This window comes from Lampetra planeri, chromosome 82 (genome assembly GCF_965212315.1).
Source record: "Lampetra planeri chromosome 82, kcLamPlan1.2.h2, whole genome shotgun sequence".
In the NCBI taxonomy this organism is placed as follows: domain Eukaryota; kingdom Metazoa; phylum Chordata; class Hyperoartia; order Petromyzontiformes; family Petromyzontidae; genus Lampetra; species Lampetra planeri.
Window position 1 is genome coordinate 824,292 of NC_136186.1, and position 18,401 is coordinate 842,692.

At 50.2% G+C, this 18,401-nt stretch overlaps 1 pseudogene; it reads left to right on the top strand.

Moving 5' to 3' along the window:
- Positions 1 to 18,401, top strand: part of LOC144738377 (uncharacterized) — a 277,849-nt pseudogene that overhangs the window by 70,133 nt on the left and 189,315 nt on the right.

The following is an 18,401-nucleotide window of genomic DNA, read 5'->3' on the forward strand; positions in this document are numbered from 1 at the left end:
GTCAGAACATGTAATGGCTTTGCCAACGTCGCAAAATTTTTAACGAAGCGGCGATAATAGGAAGCGAACCCAATAAACCGCCGAACATCTCCCACCGAAGTGGGCGTGGGCCACTCTCGTACACATTTCGTTTTCAGAGGGTCAGTGGATACGCCGTCCGAACTGACGATATGACCCAAGTAGCGGACAGAGTGTTGCAGAAGGTAGCATTTTTTAGGTTTAAATTGAAGGTCAGCCGTACGCATTCTTTGAAAAACCGCCTCTAGACGTTGGAGGTGTTCTTCGAACGTGCGGCTGAAAACAATTATATCGTCAAGATATATGAGGCACGTTTCCCACTGCAGTCCAGTCAGCACCAATTCCATGAGCCGCTGAAACGTCGCCGGTGCCGCATTCAAGCCCATAGGCAACCGATTAAATTCAAAGAGACCTTGCGGCGTGCGGAATGCCGTTTTTGCCTTCGACTCATCGTCGAGGGGAAGCTGCCAGAACCCCGAGGACAAGTCAAGGGTAGAAAAAAACTTAGCACCCGATAAAGCGCCCAACGAATCATCCATCCTCGGTAAGGGGTATGCATCCGCCACCGAAATTTTGTTTAACCGGCGGAAATCAACACAAAATCTTGTACCGCCATCTTTCTTCTTTACCAGAACGACGGGCGCGGCCCAAGGGCTGTTGGACGGCGAAATGATGTCCGCCGCCAACAATTCATTTACCGCTCCGCGCACGTGATCCCTTTCCGCCGGGCTCATGCGATGAGGGTGCATAGAGATGGGAGGTGTCGCACCGGTGTCAATATGGTGCGACAAAAGCGACGTGCGGCCGAGGTCCAAATCATTTTTACTGAAAACATCAGTGTACTGTATCAATAATGAACGCAGGGCGTTCCTTTGTTCGTTCGACAAGGAAGAATTTTCTCCGCACAAATCTGCGATCCAACGTTCTTGAGAGCGATCGTGTGGGGGCCTACCAGCGGGCATTCGTGCACGCGGCGCTGCGTCGCAAGAGGCGAAGTCGGTAGTGGCGTGAGCCAACACCGACCCCTCTGGAACAATAACGCGGTCAGGTCCCCCATTTAACACCTGTATAAAAGGTGCTTGACCCGGTCGCACGATCGTTTGCGCCGCCGCTAAAGAAAATGATTTAGATGCCGAATTAGATGGGGATAGCAGCACGCCTTCTGCACCCTTCCCCATTCGAAGGGGTTTACGGTAACGCAACGGTATTAACATCTGTGCTCCCGGCGGTACTTCTACCGTAGCAGCAAGAACGGCAGTGACTGCGTTACCTGTAGGCGCGCTGGCCAACAAGGAAGGCAGGAACGCCGTACGACGACCCCCCGGCATTTCTAAACAGTCCTGGTCGACTCGTATTTTCAGCGGCATCCGACGCAGGAAATCAGTACCGAGTAAGCATGGAACAGCTAGCGAGCGAGAGATTAACACAGGTCCTGCGGCGGTAATATTTCTGATAGCGATGCTCACATCCACCTGGCCACAGATACCCATGCTTCCCCCATTCGCGGCGACACACGCATCATTAACCCTACGTATCTGCGACGCAGGGATGGACAACAGATGGAAAATAACATCAGAAATGATGGTGGCCGACGCGCCCGTGTCCACCAAGATGCGCACATCAACGCCGTCGATGGTACCGCGTACCGTCGACGAGCCCGAAGCCGCAGCTACCACCCTGTGAGCCAATTTTTTCCACTGCGTAGCAGAGCGCGTAACTGTAGTGGGGGAAGTAAATTTTTCCTGAGGAGTGTGAGAATGAGTGCGAATGGATGGGTGATGTGACAGGACCTGCCGGGTGTCCGATGTGTGCCGACTCGCCTGAGGTTGTTGCGGCTCCGCGGCAGGTGGAGGAGATGGAGGTCCCCTCGTCGGAGGAGGCGACAGTAGAGGCCGACAGCGGCAGTCACGGGCGAAATGGCCCCGTCTGCCGCACTTGAAGCAAGCCGCCGACGTCGGCCGTCGGTCGGACGACCCGGCCCTTGCACGCGGACGGCCCATGTAGTTGCCACGCTGGTCGCGCAGCCGCCGTCCCGGACTCTCGTGCGAAACAGCAGCAGCCAGCATGTCGTCGTCGCCCGAGTCGTCGGAGCAGTGGACCACTAGTCGTGGAGACCACCCCAAAGGTGGCCCGTCGATCTCCGGTTTCCCCGTCCACGCCGCCATCTGGTCCCAACGCCTGATATTAAATTTTGCGTCCAGGCAGCGCGCCACCCATCGCGATGTAAGTGGTTCGTGGCCGCACACTGGCAGCAAAATCTTGAGTTCCTGAGCCAACTCCAGCATACGGGAGAGGATGAGAGGATCCAAATGGTCGGCCGTCGCGTCGGGGTAGGCAGCCATGGCCAGCGCCATCAATGCCCCACGATAGGCCAACGGCGATTCCTCCGATGCTCGGCGACGTAACATAAATTTTCTGGTGGCTGACGTCGGTGGGTCATAGAATTCCGCCATCTCCACGAACGCGTCCCGCAGTGTCTTCTTCTTGGCCGCCGGAATGGAACGGAAGACCCCTAGAGAAACATCGTCCAGCAGTGTAGGTAGCGCTCCCAGTGCTTCATTCTCCGTCCAATTGACGGATCTAAAAGCCGATTCAAAGCGCCATGTGAAAGCACTCCAATCACCTCCGGCGATGAATTTTTTGATTTGTGGAAGGCGATGTCCGCGGTGGCAAGCGCGCGCCGCGGGCGTCTCTGACTGGCGTTCCCGCTCTCCACCCGTATCAGACAAAATGGCGGCCGGTGGCCGCGTGGCGGTAGGTGCGCCCAAAATGGCGGCCGACGGCTCCGGCGCAGCTGCTCCACCCAGAATGACGGCGTCCTCCCGCGTAGCAGAAGGAATGGCGGACGCAGGTTCTTTCACCGGACTCCTTCCCGCGGCGTCCAGTTGATCGGCAATCTGGCGGCCCGCGGCTGGTGAGGATGCCACCGCGGTCACCAGACTAAGCAGAATGGCGCGTAATGACTCGATCTGCTCCGCCATCAGCCGCCACTCGCCTTTTGTTCCTGCAGCGGTCGCATCTTCCGTCGGTCGACGCTGAGAGACGTCGAGAAGTACATTTTCAGCAGGCGGCATAGGGGCTGTAGCTCCCAACAGCTCATCTTCATCCGTCTCGACCTCCTCCTCCGATAGAGGCACAGGCAGGTTATTTTTTCTGGGGTGCTTGGACATCTTGACGATCGTCCAAACAGTCGCAGAAGTACTTCTGACACCAATGTAATAATTCTCCGGAGACGGATTCGGAATCGGTCCTCTTTATTTTCACTTCACGGTACACTTGCTCCCACACGCTCCGTTGCTGGCAGACAACGTAGTGGCGGCGGACTCCCACCAGCTCCCACCGCGCACGTGGCACCCGGAGCCCCGTTCGCGCGTGGCTCTCGCCCCCGTTCAGTTCCCAGTCTCTCCCTCGATCCTTCCTCTCTCTCCCTCTTAATCCCTTCGTCACGTGGTCCTCCCAGCCAATCCTCCATGGGCAATCTCGACCGTTCTCGATGGTTCACTGTCAATCCCGGGACCATGCATCTTACCCGGATCCCCATTGGCTGGGGCACCAAATGGCTGGGCCAATCACTCCTGATGACATGCCGTGATCACGCCGGCCCGACACTCCCTATCTCGACCCTTATTGGCTACAAGCAGGACCGGCAAGCCAATCCCCCACGTGAACCCACGATAGCTGTTATTACAGTAGTACTAATCACATACCTGCATTTCCCATATCCCCTCCCTTTGATGCTGCTAATCCTGCATAATGCACGGGCATAAGTAGTACTAATCACATACCTGCATTTCCCATATCCCCTCCCTTTGATGCTGCTAATCCTGCATAATGCACGGGCATAAGTAGTACTAATCACATACCTGCATTTCCCATATCCCCTCCCTTTGATGCTGCTAATCCTGCATAATGCACGGGCATAAGTAATACTAATCACATACCTGCATTTCCCCTAAATATGCTAAATTCCTCTTGATTTGCAAATTATTTTGTCAAGGCGCCCTTCCCCCCTTTCCAACCCAGCTTAAATATACGCTCCAAGCATGGTGCTGTTTCATTCAGACGCTGTCTCCCCGACAGACCTGTTCTTCACCTGAGGACGGCTGCGTGCGTTGTGGCCGAAACGTCGTGAGAATTATTTTATTACGTTTATTTTTTTATTCTTTCCCTTCTACGTGACTTTACCGAAAGAACCAAGAAGATGAATCTCTGCAGTCACGAAAGCTTTCAATCGAAATCGTTGTTACCGCTCAGAGACCCGGCATCTCGTCTGGCGGCCGCCCGCAAGCGTACGTCCCCTTACTTCCAGACCCTCGCCGTGGTCGACTCGCAGCGCCAGCGCCCCGAGCCGGCCTCCCTGAGCTCGCGGGAGGATCTCGACCTTATTACAGTTGGCCAACTCGGAATTGGAGCTGGGGCAAACGTCTCCAAGTCAGCAGCCTCTCACCACCGGTGTGACGGTTCAGAACTGGTTTCTACTGCATTGCACACAATACCCGCTTGACCACTTGATGTCCGATCACGGCCACGATGCACCACTCCGCTACTGCTTACACAATCATCTGGCTCGACCACCTCTATCCAATCAGAGCGGTCTACATCGGCCGCTTGTACTGCCACCCATGCACCCACCACTCGCTCTGCCTGCCTGTCGATTGCCTTCAACCCAATGGCTTTGAATACACCACACAATTTCATTGGCTCTGGGAGAGTAAGCAGACCTCGGTTTAGTGCTTAGATGGGAGACTCCCTGGGAATACCGGGTGTTGTGGGCTTAGGCCACAAGGTGACTAGTCGAAGGTGTACATGGATGGATTCTTGATTCCATCTATCCTTGTCATTGAGGTGCATCCTCGTCGTATTCATGACATTCTACTTGGTACCGTTTCCTCCCACATGCACAACTAAATGCAATTGGCCAAACATTCCAATGTAGCAGGAGCCTCCTGATAATGTCTTGAGACTCAGTAAGGCTCTCCTGCTTGGTTTACACCACGCGAACGACTGCGGCTGTTGATCGCGCAGCTCCCCCTGCGACGATCCCCTCCACGCTGTCCGTGGCTCCCCCTCTCACCGCAGCCTTGCCCAACCGCAAGGTGAGCTGTTCGACTGCTGCCAGTAGTTGGTCAGCCATCCCATCACCTCGCTCCACCCCTCCATGATTTGTAGCTGCTGTCGGTCGCCTGCACCCCCCCCCCCTCCCCTAGTTGCCACCGCAGCTTCCTCTTCACTTAGAGGGTTGTTGACCGGGACCCCGCCTCCCGGGGCTGACTGAAGGAAGGTCTCCCCCTCGTCCTTTCCTTTGTCAAAGGTCGTCTCGGGTGGGTTCTTCCCTCGGTTATACCGTGACATGATGGTACCCCACTTCTGACACCAGTTGTAATGACACCAGGAGACACGTTTCTTGTCGGTGATCTTCATTGAAGGCACGAACACTTGACAGGCGAATACCCCGGCTTCAGCAGCCCCGAGCCTCTCGTTTTCGACACGTTTTATCCTATGCGTGGCCATCCCTTAACCCGTGACCACGCCCCCTCTCTAGAACCTTCTCGATGGCTCTTGGTCCCTGATCCACACCTGCTCCCTTCTGTCACTTGGCCACAGCCTTATTCTCGATCCTTCTCATAGACCGCAGATCGTTCACCCTGTCTATTCATTAACCTGTAATTACCCATTGTGGCCCCTAGTCTCTTCCATTGCTAATTCCCCTGTCATTACCCCCTGTGACCGCTAGTCCCCTGTACTGCATTTACACATGCACCCATCCACCCAATCACTAAAAAACTCACCAACTCAATCATCCACTCACTGATCCATTCACTCACCGACTCACTCAGAAATTCACTGACCAACCCACTCATTCACATCCACTCTCTCAGGTACTCATTTGAAACTGGTGTTGACTGTGAGAGGGAATCAAGCCTGGGTCACCAGGCTCGTAGCGCAGCACACTCACCGCTACACTACACTCGTTCGCACAAACTTACTCTCACAAACTGACTTGCGCACACAAACTCACTCGCACACGCAAACTCTCTCACAAACTCACACACAAAGACATACATTCCATGTATGGGATTCATTGTATAGCCTGAAGAGACTGTTGAGGTAAGTGCTGTTAGCAATCACCTATGAAGACCGAATCAGCACACTAAGGGGTGAGTAGGTTTCGATTTAAAGCTTTCGTGACTGCAGGGATTCATCTTCTTGGTTCTTTCGGTAAAGTCACGTAGAAGGGAAGTAAAAAATAATAACAAAACAATTCTCACGACGTTTCGGCCACAACGCAAGCAGCCGTCCTCAGGTGAAGAACAGGTCTGTCGGAAAGACAGCGTCATTCAGACGCTGTCGCCTCGACAGACCTGGTTTTCTCCTGAGGACGGCTGCTTGCGTTGTGGCCGAAACGTCGTGAGAATTGTTTTATTATGTTTCATTTTTATTATTTTATTACTTCCCTTCTACGTGACTTTACCGAAAGAACTAAGAAGAGTGAGTAGGTGGCTTTAGAGTTCAGTTGTATTCACTGGGTCTCCCGTAGGGTTCAGTGTTACTCACTGGGTCTCCTATATAGGGTTCAGTGTTACTCACTGACACTCCAATAGGGTTCGGTGTTACTCACTGGAGCTTCCATAGAGTTCAGAATTCGTCACTGACGCTCCCTTCGGGTTCAATGTTACTCACTGACACTTCCATAGGGTTCAGTGTTACTCACTGGAGCTCGTTTAAGGTTTCTGTGTTACTGGAGCTCCCTTAGGGTTCAGTGTTACTCACTGGTGTTCCCTTAGGGTTCAGTGTTACTCACTGAGGCTCCCATAAGGTTCCCATAGGGTTCATTGTTCATCACTGGGTGTTCCATAGGGTTGTTGTCACATTCTAAGTACAAGTACATATTTTTGTTATCAAATTACAAGTAGAAGTTATTATCGTTACTATCAAGTTACAAGTAAAATGATTATTATGTCGTAAGTACAAGTAATTATTGTCACGTTACAAATAGAAATGAGTATTATTGTTATCACTTTATAAATTATTATTGTTCTTATCATTCGCACAGTGCCAGATTACAGGCACACTCCTGTAATCTGGCACTGTGGAAGGTAGAGAGGGTTGGTGGATCCCCGCACAGTGAATGTTGTGAAACCCTCTTCCCTTGGGCGTCTAGGTGCCATCACCTGTCTCGCCAGGAGAAGACAGTACAGCAAGTGGGATGGTCGCCATCTTCACCTATACGGTTTACAGTGTTTCCCCCTAGTAAGTGTGGAGTTTCTCCGGGTGCTCCGGTTTCCCTCCACTTGTATAAGTGCTCGTCATTCATTGGGCGAAATATCTTAAAATAAAAACTCAATTCAGAACCTAACTATGACTCAGTGTGGCTTTCCTGGAATAAGTCTATTATTATAAAACATTACAGGAACTTAATATTCAATTCTGATTCCGCAACCCTCAATGCCCTTTTAAAGTTCAATTTGTGCATGTCTAAAGACATGATGACACCTGCTGGTTAGAAAAGGGAAGCACGGGTACAGGCACCGCTGTAGCAACATCCAATCCGAAAGGGAGAGGTATCTGGGCCAAAGGTAATGGGTGGGGCTGGCCGGGATGCTCCGGGAACCCGCTCGAAGGTTCCACAATAGGGCGTGGCCAGAGGCGGAGCCTAGCCGCGCTTGCGTCGATATAAGCGGGGCGGAGGAGGGCTCGGGGGTTCGTGTGTGGAGTCTTGGGTCCGGACTGCGTCGCTGCTCGCCGTCATCTCTCTCCATCGTCCGAGCACGTGGAAGATCTCCTGCGGCTTCCATCACCCTCCCCAGCTCGCCGTCAACCAGTGCTGTGGCCGAGTGCGGATGGTGGAACCACGCTCAGTGATCGACCGTGTGTGTGTAGCCCGTAGAGACGCTAACATCCAGTGTTGCGAGAGATAAGCTGTTGTGCCCGTATATGAATGAAAGAAGTACCCTCTACACGACGTGTTGCGGAAGTCGCTCATTATACATGCAAGACTCACACAAACATCCATACTCAGAGACCCATAGATTCCAACAGACATCCATAGACTCCAACACACACACACATAGACTCACACAGCGACCTTATTAGGCTCACACAGAGACCCATAGCCTCACACAGAGATCCATACATTCAAAGAGACCCAAAAACTCACACCGAAATCCATAGATTCGTACAGAGGCCAATGAGATTAAAAATAAAAAAAGTATTTATTTTGTACTGAAGGACGAGCAATAAATATCTTTTTCACAGATGTGCAGTCAGGCGGGTCAAAATTTAACAACAAAAATAGAATACAAAACACGACAGGAGAGGTAAACAAATTATTTACATATATACAAATGAAACTAAACAATGTTTTATCTTACCACGGCTAAACCTCGAAACACTTAACCCTCTAAACCTACAAACCTCTAAACCCATAACCTTCAAAACCATAAAACTCTACCCTTAACCCTCTCATCCTCAAAACCGTAACGTTCTAAAACTCTCAATTCCTAACCTAAATCCCAAACCATCTAAACCCCAACCCTCTTAAACACCTAACCTTCTAAACCCCTAACTCTCTAAACCCGTATACCCTAACATACCAACCCTCTTAACATCTAACTCTTTAAACCCTCTAAACACCTAACCCTCTAATCCCATAATAAAGGGTTTTGGGGGTAAGTTCATGTAAATGTCAATGCGTCATTACACCCGCCACCACCCGACAGCCAATTAATACATTTTATCACGTGACCAAAAAATGCCAATTTGTTTCTACTTTAGGACACCGCTGTGTTGGAGACTAACAAAAAACACCTTTTATTACAGATAATATTAAGTGTAGGTGTTAAACCCTCTCATCCCTGGCCCTCTAACCCCTTAACCCTTGAAAATCCTCAAATCCATAACCTTCTAAATCCCGAAATCTCTAAACTCCTAAACCCATAACCTTATAAACGACTAAACTCCTAAACCTCTAACAATCGAAATCCATAAACCCTCGACACCTCTAAACACCTAACTTTCTAAACCCCCTAACCATCTAAAACACGAACCCTCAAAACACCAAACCCTCTAAACCCCTTTACCCTGAAAACTCTAACCCTGTAAACCCCTAACCCTCTAAACCCAGAACCATCTAAACCCCTAACTCTTTCAACCCCTAACCTTATAAACCTTTAAAAACCAACCTTCTAAACCCTCTAAACACCTAACCATCTAAACCCCTAACCTTATAAACTCTAACCTTCTAAAACGCTAAATCCCCAACCTAAATCCCAACCCATCTAAACTCCAATCCTCTAAACCAGGGGTCCCCAACCTCTGGGCCACGGACCGGTACCGGTCCATGGCATGTTAGGAACCGGGCCGCACAGCAGTCGGTGAGCGGTGGGCGAGGGAGCGAAGCTTCATCTGTATTTACAGCCGCTCCTCATCACTCGCATTACTGTCTGAGCTCTGCCTCCTGTCAGATCAGCGGCGGCATTAGATTATCATAGGAGCGCGAACCCTACTGTAAACTGCGCATGCGAGGGATCTAGGTTGCACACTCATGAGAAGTCAGAATCTGACACTTATTTAAGTCCGCGCATGGCCCGCCCACTTCCGTCTGCGCCTCTTTCCCGCACTGCGCAGTTTTGGTAAGCTCACAAGCTAACCCTAGCCAAAATGAGTAAAAAACAAACATCGCTGCAGAGCTTCTTTGAAAAGGGGGAAAGACCCAATGGTGACCCCCCCCCCTCCAGTCCGTGAAAAAATTACCTTCCACGAAACCGGACCCTGGTACCAAAAAGGTTGACGACCGCTCCTCTTAACCACTCACCCTCTAAACCCCAAAACCACTAAAACCATAACCCTTTACAACCCTAACCCTCTCATACCATAATAAAGGCTTGTTGGGTTAGATTGTGTAAATATAAATGTGTCGTTAAACCCGCCACCATCCGACAGCCAATTAGTGAATCTTGATTTGAAGCTTTCGTGGCTGCAGGAATCCATACTCTTTGGTTCTTTCGGTAAAGTCACGTAGGTAGAAATAAAATAAATCACGACGTTTCGATCGCAACACAAGCGGTCGTCATCAGGCAAAGGAGTCAGCCTCTAAAGGCAAACAGTTTATAAGGGTTGGGGATGGGCGTAGCCCAAGTGTACCGACAGCACCAGGAGCATGGGCGGTGCACGAGTGCCAATGCAGAAACAATGCCAATGCAGCAACAATCCCAATGCAGCAACAATGCCAATGCAGCAACAATGTCAATGCAGCAACAATGCCAATGCAGAAACAATGCCAATGCAGCAACAATGTCAATGCAGCAACAATGCCAATGCAGCAACAATGTCAATGCAGCAACAATGCCAATGCAGAAACAATGCCCATGCAGCAACAATGCAGCAACAATGCCAACGCAGCAACAATGTCAATGCAGCAGCAATGCCAATGCAGAAACAATGCCAATGCAGAAACAATGCCCATGCAGCAACAATGCCAATGCAGTGGGTGAGAGAGCTGCCGTGGCAAGAGGTTATATAGGTAAGAAAGGGGGGGAGGAGCAAAGGGGGAGAGAGAGAGGGGGGGGAGTGGGGTAGGGGGATGGGGCTGCGTGAGCGCTAAGGGAATAGAGGACGTGAAGCCTGGGGGGGGGAGTGGGCGGGGATGCAAGTGGGAGGCTGGGAACGCTGGGGATGAGGGGGGAAATTAACTCGAAAAAATAGACTAGTACCCGGCAGATATGATGGAACAACCATAAATAGTAAAGGTTTTACCTGGTTAATAACATCCTTCCAATGATTGCTCAATTTGTATCCATCTTCTCGGTTGAAGTTATGTCTATATTTATAAATCTGAATGGCTTCATGAACAAACCTTTGAAAAAAACTATATCATGCGAGCCCACAGCGTTATAAAATTGGTCAGCCACGGCAGAGGTATTGGTTCTGCCGTGTTTCAGATCTCTCTTGTGTTCGCGAACACGGTCCGAGACATGTCGTTTCGTTTCCTCAATGTAGCTGCTACCGCAGGTACATGTCAGTTTGTAGACTCCAGATGGGATTAGATCATGGATTAAGAAGGTACTCCACTTCGGCCAATCGTTTCCACTATCAACTTACCTACCTACAAACTGGCCCCGTTTTCTGTCTGATACCTTGCTTTCATTCATGGGCAAGACTACCTTAGTAGTACGTAACAGCTCACTTGGTCTCTCTAATAAAGGGCATTTCACTGTCCCCAGATTATTTGCTCGTCAGCTTTGATGTAGTTCCTCTGTTGTTCAAGGTTCCTGTACCTGACACTTTAGCAATAATTGAAGATTTAGTCCAACATGGACTGAATCTTGATGTACCTAATCTGGTTAGGCACTGCCTTACCAACACTTACTTCACCTGGAATGGTACTTTCTACAAACAAAATGAAGGTACCCCCATGGGTTCCCCCTCATCACCAGTGAGAGCGAATGTTTTCCTGGAGAAATTTGAAACAGATGCCATCCAGACATCCACCCTATGTCCTTCCTTGTGGAAGAGATATGTAGATGACACTTTCGTCATTTGGCCACATGGCCTGCCAGCATTGAACCAATTTCTCAACCACATCAATTCCATACACCCATCCATCAAATTCACCATGGCAGTGGAGAAGGATGGTAAGCTACCATTCCTGTATGTTTTGTTTGAGAAGAGACCTGACAGCTCGTTGGGACACTGTCTATAGGAAAGCCACCCACACATATTCCTTTCTGAAACCTGATTCCCACCACCATCCGGCACAGAATAATTCCCTCATCAAAACACTACACCATAGGGCCCACTGCATTTCCGACCAACACCACCTAGCCAGTGAACTGGAACACGTACACCAGGCCCTCAAGATGAATGGGTACTCGGACCGCATTATTCGCAAAGCTGTTTCTCCAACCATGGAGAAACAACCCCCTGAGAAGCCAATCAAAACCATCACGTTACCATACATAGCAGGTGTTACCAAAAAGATTTCCAAAATCTTAAACAAACACAAGATCCAGGTCCAATTCAATACAGTACACAAAATCCGTGATCTAATCCCATCTGGAGTCTACAAACTGATTTGTACCTGCGGTAGCAGTTACATTGGGGAAACGAAACGACATGTCTCGGACCGTGTTCGCGAACACAAGGGAGATCTGAAACACGGCAGAACCAATACCTCTGCCGTGGCTGAACATTGTTATAATGCTGTGGGCTCGCATGATATTGTTTCTTCCGAGACCAAGGTACTCTGCAAACCTTGGGGCTACTATCAAAGGTTTGTTCATGAAGCCATCCAGATATCTTCTTGGTTCTTTCGGTAAAGTCACGTAAAAGGGAAGTAATAAAATAATAAAAATAAAACATAATAAAACAATTCTCATGACGTTTCGGCCACAACGCAAGCAGCCGTCCTCAGGCGAAGAATGAGACATTATCAAGCTAGGAGCTTATATAAGTGTAGCGAGGAGGAGCGCCTTAACAAAAGAATGTGCATATGAAGAGGAATTTAGCATACCAATGGGCAATGCGTAGGAGGTGGGCGGAGGGGTTTCAAAGTCCCATTATGCCCATGCATTATGCAGGATCAACAGCACCACGGGGGGGCGCAAGGAACAGCGTTAATAAAGGAAAGGAATGTTAATGATATGTAGCTGCATTTACCAAACAACCACGTAGAAAACCAAAGTAAAAACTACATAAAAAAACTAAAATATAAACTGATAATTACTATACTCTAATCTCTGCCAGCTAGCAACATCAGCAAAGATGAGCGTTTTGAATTAGCTCAATTAAAAAAGAGGGATGACATTTTCATCATCTCAGCTGACAAAGGCAATGCCACTGTCATCATGGACAAAATAGAATACAACAACAAAATTCAAGAACTACTCAACGATGGCAGCTATACAAAAATAAAAAGAGACCCCACCAACAGCCTCGTGTCCAAAACCAACAACATCATTTCTGCTTCAACCGCATTAATTGATCAGACCAAACAGTTCTCGTTGAAACCTTCTGCAGCCAGGCCACCAAGATTGTACGGCTTGCCAAAGATACATAAAGAAGATACACCTCTTCGTCCCATTGTCTCTACTTTGGTTTTCTACGTGGTTGTTTGGTAAATGCAGCTACATATCATTAACATTCCTTTCCTTTATTAACGCTGTTCCTTGCGCCCCCCTGTGGTGCTGTTGATCCTGCATAATGCATGGGCATAATGGGACTTTGAAACCCCTCCGCCCACCTCCTACGCATTGCCCATTGGTATGCTAAATTCCTCTTCATATGCACATTCTTTTGCTAAGGCGCTCCTCCTCGCTACACCTATATAAGCTCCTAGCTTGATAATGTCTCATTCTTCGCCTGAGGACGGCTGCTTGCGTTGTGGCCGAAACGTCGTGAGAATTGTTTTATTATGTTTTATTTTTTATTATTTTATTACTTCCCTTTTACGTGACTTTACCGAAAGAACCAAGAAGATGAATCCCTGCAGTCACGAAAGCTTTAAATCGAAATCCATCCAGATATATAAACAGACATAACTTTAACCGAGAAGATGGACACAAATTGAGCAATCATTGGAAGGATGTTATTAACCAGGTAAAACCTTAATTGTTCATGGTTGTTCCATTATATCTGTCGGGTACTAGTCTATTTTTTCGAGTTATTTTCCCCCCGCATCCCCAGCGTTCCCAGCCTCCCACTTGCAGCCCCGCCCACTTCCCCCCCAGCTTCACGTCCTCTCTCCCCTTAGTGCTCACGCAGCGCCCCCTCATGCCCCCATCCCCCCGCTCTCTCCCCCCCCTGCTCCTCTCCTCTTTCTTACCAATATAACCTCTTGCCATAGCAGCTCTCTCGCCCACTCCATTGGCATTGTTGCTGCATGAGCATTGTTGCTGCATGAGCATTGTTGCTGCATTGGCATTGTTGCTGCATTGTCACTCGTGCACCGCCCATGCTCCTGGTGCTATTGATAAACTTGGGCTACGCCCATCCCAAACCCTTATAAACTGTTTGCCTTCAAAGGCTGACCCCTTTGCTTGATGACGACCGCGTGTGTTGCGATCGAAACGTCGTGATTTGTTTTATTTCTAACTACGTGACTTTACCAAAAGAACCAAAAACCAATTAGTAAAGTTCGTCACATGAACAAAACGTGCCAATTCGTTTCTCCTTTAGCACACCGGTGTGTTGGAGACTAACCCAAAAAAACCTTTGTTATGGATAATATTAGTTGTGAAAGTCTAGGTGTTAAATCCTCTACACTCCTAACCCCTAAACCTCATGACCCTATAAATCTCTAACCCTCAAAACCTCTAAACTTCGAAAACCCAAATCTCCTAAACCCCAAACATCTAAACCCCTAAACTTATAACCTTCTAAAATCCAAACCCTCCAAACCAATAAACATCTAACAATCAAAACCCATAAACTCTCTAAACTTCTTAAACACCTAACTCTCTAAACTCATAATCTTCTAAACCCTAACCCAATGAACTCCTAACCCTCTAAACCCCTCACCCTCTAAGCACCTATACCAAAAACCCTAAACCTCTGAACCCCTAAACTAAACCCCTAAAAACCCCCTAAACTCTAAAATCTATAACCTTATAAACTTCTAACCCTCTAAACCACTACATATCGAAACCCATAAAGCCTCTAAACCTCTAAACACCTAACTATCTAAATCTCTTAACCCATAATATTCTAAACCCTAACCTTCTAAAACCCTAACCCTCTAAACCCCTAACCCTTTAAGTCCCTAAACACCTAAAACAATAGCCATCTAAACACCTAACCCTCTAAACCCCTTACCCTTTAAAACCCTCCCTCTAAACCCTTAAACCCATCATCCTCTAAACCTGTCAACCCATAAACTCTTAGTCCAATAAATATCGAACCCTATAAACTTCCAACCCTCTAAACCCATCACCCTCTAAACCCCTATACCCCTAAATCCCTATACCCCTAACCCTCTTAAACCACTAACCCTCTGTGTGGAGTATGTTGGGTAGTGGGTATCACGCTGTGGGTGGGTGCAGGGTGTGTGTGGTGGGTGGAGGGTATCACAGGGTGGGTGGGTGCAGGGTGTGTGTGGTGGGTGCAGGGTGTGTGTGGTGGGTGCAGGGTGTGTGTGGTGGGTTGCAGGGTGTGTGTGGTGGGTGCAGGGTGTGTGTGGTGGGTGGAGGGTATCACAGGGTGGGTGGGTGCAGGGTGTGGGTGGTGGGTGCAGGGTGTGTGTTGTGGGTGCAGGGTGTGTGTGGTGGGTGCAGGGTATCACAGGGTGGGTGGATGCAGGGTGTGTGTGGTGGGTGCAGGGTGTGTGTGGTGGGTGCAGGGTGTGTGTGGTGGGTGCAGGGTGTGTGTTGTGGGTGCAGGGTGTGTGTGGTGGGTGCAGGGTATCACAGGGTGGGTGGGTGCAGGGTGTGTGTGGTGGGTGCAGGGTGTGTGTTGTGGGTGCAGGGTGTGTGTGGTGGGTGCAGGGTGTGGGTGGTGGGTGCAGGGTGTGTGTTGTGGGTGCAGGGTGTGTGTGGTGGGTGCAGGGTGTGTGTGGTGGGTGCAGGGTATCACAGGGTGGGTGGGTGCAGGGTGTGTGTGGTGGGTGCAGGGTGTGTGTGGTGGGTGCAGGGTGTGTGTGGTGGGTGCAGGGTGTGGGTGGGTGGTGGGTGCAGGATGTGTGTGGTGGGTGGAGGGTATCACAGGGTGTGTGGGTGCAGGGTGTGGGTGGTGGGTGCAGGGTGTGTGTGGTGGGTGCAGGGTGTGTGTGGTGGGTGGAGGGTATCACGGACTGGGTGGGTGCAGGATGTGTGTGGTGGGTGCAGGGTGTGTGTGGTGGGTTCAGGGTGTGTGTGGTGGGTGCAGGGTGTGTGTGGTGGGTGCGGGGTATCAAGGACTGGGTGGGTGCAAGGTGTGGGTGGTGGGTGGAGGGTATCACAGGGTGGGTGGGTGCAGGGTGAGTGTGGTGAGTGTGGTCAAAGTGGTCAGGGTTCACACCAATCCACCACCTCCACCACCCCTACTGTGCAGTGGACCGGCCACCACAAAGCAGCAGGCGTCGGAGGAGTGAGCGGATGGCTCTCCCTATGCGGGCCAGGCTCCCTTGCTTCCTCTTCTGCTGTACCACCAACTCCTCCACCAGCGTCTCCTGTACCACCAACTCCTCCACCAGGGTCTCCTGTACCACCAACTCCTCCACCAGGGTCTCCTGTACCACCAACTCCTCCACCAGGGTCTCCTGTACCACCAACTCCTCCACCAGGGTCTCCTGTACCACCAACTCCTCCACCAGAGTCTCCTGTACCACCAACTCCTCCACAAGGGTCTCCTGTACCACCAACTCCTCCACCAGGGTCTCCTGTACCACCAACTCCTCCACCAGGGTCTCCTCAAGTACCACCAACTCCTCCACCAGAGTCTCCTGTACCACCAACTCCTCCACCAGCGTCTCCTCAAGTACCACCAACTCCTCCACCAGAGTCTCCTGTACCACCAACTCCTCCACCAGCGTCTCCTCCTGTACCACCAACTCCTCCACCAGGGTCTCCTCAAGTACCAACAACTCCTCCACCAGAGTATCCTCCTCCTCCTGTACCACCAACTCCTCCACGAGAGTCTCCTCTTCCTCCAGCACCACCAGCTCCTCCACCATGATCTCTTCCTCCACAACCTTCAACTTCTCTTTAGAGGCCTGGGCGAGCAAGGAGGATGGGCGCTGTGCCGGCTCCACTCTGTGAAGAGATGCGCACGACACCGTTACAACTTCCTGCTCCAGCAGAAATCAGTCCCCCCCATCCCCCCCATCGTCTATGGGTGGACTAACTGTGTGCCGCAGAAGATTAACCCAGCTAATTAACAGTGCCGCAATAATGCAGCATACCTTTGCCCACCGTGAGTCTGGTTACGAAATGGGCATTAGTCTGGCGGTGTCTTAGTGGATGAAGGGGAACTTGGGAAAGATGTTGCCGCTTCATTATCTGTCCTCACCCAGAAACCAATTATAGAAAAATAAATCCGTATATAACCGAATCTACACGTTCTCTTTGGCTGGAACGCACAGCCAGAGAGGACCTGGGTTTGAGTCCCATACGTGGGCCACTTTCTCTGTGTGGAGCGTGGAGTGTGTTCTACCAACCACCCTACCATGCCCGCCCCCCCCCCCCCCCGCCCCCCCCTGCATGGGTTTCCAGAATCAGAATCTTTATTTAAACTGGATGAAGAGGAGTCTGATGAGCTATGAAGCTCTTCTTTCACAGATGTCCAGTCAAGTCACAGGGTCAGCAGGTTACAATAACAAACAAAACAAAAGGAGTACAAAGTATACAAAAACAAATAAAGCGTATAAATACAAATGGCATAAGTAAATAAAATCCTGTCAGTTTTTCAACACTAAATGCAAGCTTGGGCAACGCAGCGAAACAGCAACAAAAACAGCCTCACACCACACCAAGACAACACGATCCTTCAATAAAATTGCACATTAAAATGTAACTTCCATTCCTCTGGGTTTGGCAACTGAACCCTCACAAACACGCCGTGCAACCAGTGTTGGATGGACATCTCCACCAGTGTTGTAAGAGCAGTACATTTGTTCTGTACTGCAAAAAACTTGGCAGGACCCTCCTGAAACAAAGTCTTGAGACTGAGTGAGGCTCATGCTGGCTAAATAAGCGTAGAAGTAGTAGCAATGAAGATAAATCGATATTAAACACACACACACACACACAGGAGCAGAGTCGTCCCCTGGGTACGGTGTATGGGGGGTGACCACCCCGGGCCCCGCGCTTTGGGGGGCCCTGCGCTTCGATGTCACGGTGTCAGACGTAATACTTCCGTTTAACACGTAGGCTATCGCTCCGGATTGGCTCACAAGTGATGACATCACATTTATCGCTCTATTTAAGACTGAAAGAGGAGGATTTCTCCACGATTCGAAAGCCCACACCGTGTAACTTGCCCCAGGCCCCGCACCCCCCTATAGACTACCTTGACCACTGGACAAGCAGATGGTGGCTTACCGTCGCTCAGCAGCTCCAGAGCGCTTCACACTGCCAGGAGCAGCAACGGTGGTGGTGGTGGCTTTGCTGGCCGTGGTGGTGCTGGTGGCCGCGGTCCGGAGCCAGTTATGAGCCAGCGCCTGCGCTGGCGTCATACGACAATTCGGATCCCATCTGTTGAGAGACGCACGGGGGACAAACGCGGCCACGTGGTGAGAGAGGCATGGTGAGAGCTCTGATGTTCCTTCCCTTCTCCCACGAGGTCCAGGAACGCACAGCAGCAGCGGAAGCCACAGTAGCAGTGGCAGTCCTCTGATGACCAGCAGCGGCTTGGACAGACGTCCCACTCCTCCACAGAGGGCTAACTCCACAGAGGGCCAGTGGTACCGCTTA